Below are 3303 nucleotides of genomic sequence, written 5' to 3'. Positions count from 1 at the left end.
GCATGGCAGACACTTGCGAGAAGTGTTAGAAGTCTTGAAGAAGGAAAGGTTGTATGCTAAGTTCTCCAAATGTGATTTTTGGATTCGTGAAGTCCAATTCTTGGGTCACATGGTCAACCAAGAAGGGATAATGGTTGATCCAGCAAAGATCAAAGTTGTGATGAAGTGGGAACAACCAAAAAGTCCCACGGAGATCCGAAGCTTTTTGGGATTAGCCGGATATTACCGAAGGTTTATCCAAGGCTTTTCTTCGATTGCTACTCCATTAACAGCTTTGACCCACAAAGGAGCTACTTATGCTTGGAATGATAAGCATAAAGAAGCATTCGAGAAGCTAAAGAAGAAGCTATGCGAGGCACCGATACTTTCTTTACCCAATGGAGTTGAAGACTTCGCTGTTTATAGTGATGCGTCTAGGGTTGGATTGGGTTGTGTTCTGACCCAAAGAGAAAAGGTGATAGCATATGCATCTCGACAGCTGAAAGAGCATGAAAAGAATTACCCGACTCATGATTTGGAGTTGGCAGCGGTAGTTTTCGCTCTGAAAATATGGAGACATTACCTCTATGGCACGAAGTGCAAATTCTTCACTGATCATAAGAGTCTCCAATATCTCTTTAATCAGAAGGAATTGAATATGAGGCAACGACGCTGGCTAGAATTACTTAAAGACAACGACTGTGAGATACTTTACCACCCCGGTAAAGCTAATGTTGTTGCTGATGCTCTCAGTTGGAAGGTCAATCTTGAAAGGAAAAGGCCAAGAGCATTGAGAATTGAAGTTGTCTCGACCATTGTGGAAAGTATAAAGAAATCTCAAGAGGAAGCTTCTGAGAAGAATGACCGAAGGGAGGAACGTTTGGGAAAAACGTTGGTGTTCAGTGTAAACAGTCATGGACTGAAGGTGTTCCAAGATCGGATTTGGATACCTAAGACAGGAGGAATCAGATATCCTCTGATGGAAGAAGCTCACAAGACCATGTAATCGATTCATCCTGGTAGCACTAAAATGTATAGGGACCTAAAACCCTACTACTGGTGGCCGACGATGAAGCTTGATGTTGCAAACTATGTGGCTGAGTGTGTGACTTGCGCGAGAGTAAAGACACAACATCAGAAACCGTACGGGAGTTTAGAACCATTGCCTGTGCCTATGGGTAAGTGGGAAGACATTGCTATGGATTTTGTCAATAAACTGCCCAGAACAAAGAACGGTCACGACATGATTTGGGTGGTCGTTGATCGATTCACTAAGAGTGCGCATTTCATAGCGGCCAAGGAGAAATGGTCTATGGAAAAGCTTGCGAATTCTTACATGAAGGAAATTGTAAGGCTTCACGGTGTTCCGTTAACGATTGTGTCGGATCATGATAGCCGTTTCACCTCACGATTTTGGAAAAGTCTACAAGAGGAATTGGGTACCAAGTTGTGTTTAAGTACAGCTTACCATCCACGGACTGATGGTCAGAGCGAACGAACGATACAAACACTTGAAGATATGCTAAGATCATGTACCTTGGAATTCCTAGGTAATTGGGATGAACATTTACCATTGGTAGAATTTTCCTATAATAATAGTTTTCACTCGAGCATTAAGATGGCACCTTACCAAGCTTTGTATGGACAAAAGTGTCGTACGCCGTCTTGTTGGCTTGAGGCTGGGGAAAAGCAGTTTATGGGACTGGAGATGGTTCATCAAACTGCTGAAAAGTTGAAAATAATTAGGGAAAGAATGTTAGCAGCTCAGGATCGTCAAAAGAGCTATGCTGACAACAAGCGAAGACCGATGACTTTCGAAGTTGGAGATTCGGTTTTGCTTAAAGTCTCGCCGTGGAAGGGACTTATAAGATTTGGTAAAAGGGGAAAATTAAGTCCAAGGTTTATTGGACCATTTAAAGTTCTTCAGAGGATTGGGAACCAAGCTTACAAGCTCGAACTACCAAAAGAACTGAATGGAATTCATAACACTTTTCATGTGTGTTATTTGAGGAAGTTCACGGGAGAAGTTCCAGACATGATTCCACTTTCGGAGTTGAGAATCGATGAGAACAAGAGGTTGATTGAAGAACCATAGGCAATTGTTGACCGAAAGACTAAGAAGTTGCGACGCAAAATGGTTGGGTTAGTGCTTGTCCGATGGAAACACACGAATGGGCCGAATCTCACCTGGGAAACGGAGAGTGACATGACGGGTCGCTATCCGCATTTGTTTGTTGATGTGTGATTCCGGGGACGGAATCATTCTAAGGTGGAGAGAGTTGTAACGCCTGTGTTTCTGGGCTTGTCATTAATGTTGATATAAAAGTCTAGGTTAACCTTTGCAACCCGTTTTGAAATAATAAGATTGTATTATTTGAGTATTATGTGTTTTGTGCTTAATTGCTTAATTATGTGGTTTGATTAATTAAGAATAAAAATAAGCGTCAAAATTTAAGTGTAAAATAAACTTAATATCTTTAGATAATGTTGTAGTATTTGAAACGAGGTTTCCGAATATATATAGAACGCCCAAATCTGACTTCGTATAAGGAAGTTATGATTTTCTAAAGTTTCGACTTAGCGGTATGCAGCCCGAAATACTCGATTTAAGATCGAGCGGTTTTTAGCCGAAGCAAGCTAAACGAGAATCGAAGATCTCGTTGTTGGTATTGAAGCGATGAAAAGTTAGGCGAGAACGGACGTCAAACGAAGAAGTTATGAATTTATAACGAAGTTTTTCTGTCCCGGCCTATTAAAAATAAATAATAAAAATAAAGTTAAAATTAGCCGACAAATTCTAAACGAAAGTTGTAGAGCGTAGTCTCACCTTCGCGTGGATATAAAGAACGTCGAAAACGGAGTTCGTATGAAGGAGATATGAATTTTCGAAGTTTATTAAAGAATTAATAATTAAATTTAATTATTAAACCTCCGGTATTATCCGAAGACGAGTCATCGGACTCATCCGAAGTACGCCCCGCGTACACCGAGGTATGTCGACATTCGTACTTGAGCACTTCAGATACGTAAGCAGTGTCGATTTCGGACCAGTACGCCCCATGTACTCCGAGGCTCCAACCTCCTATAAATTGGATGTGAGGGCAGCCGAGTTCTTTTGCTCTTTTCTCTCTTTTCTCTCCCGTTTTACCTCGATTTGCATGCCAGAAGTACCCCGAAGCCCCGGTATTATTCTCGAGCCCCGAAGCAAGTCCTGAGATCCCGAAGATCCCGAGAAGTGCGATTCCCGAGCCGAAGCTCTGCCCACGAGAAGTTCGATTTTTGTAGAGATCTTCCAGATCTGCTGAGGATTACTACTTCTGCAAG

The sequence above is a fragment of the Lactuca serriola genome, chromosome 2 (genome assembly GCF_051521515.1).
Source record: "Lactuca serriola cultivar US96UC23 chromosome 2, Lser_US96UC23_V15, whole genome shotgun sequence".
Lineage (NCBI taxonomy): Eukaryota > Viridiplantae > Streptophyta > Magnoliopsida > Asterales > Asteraceae > Lactuca > Lactuca serriola.
Note: the sequence above shows the minus strand (reverse complement) of the source record.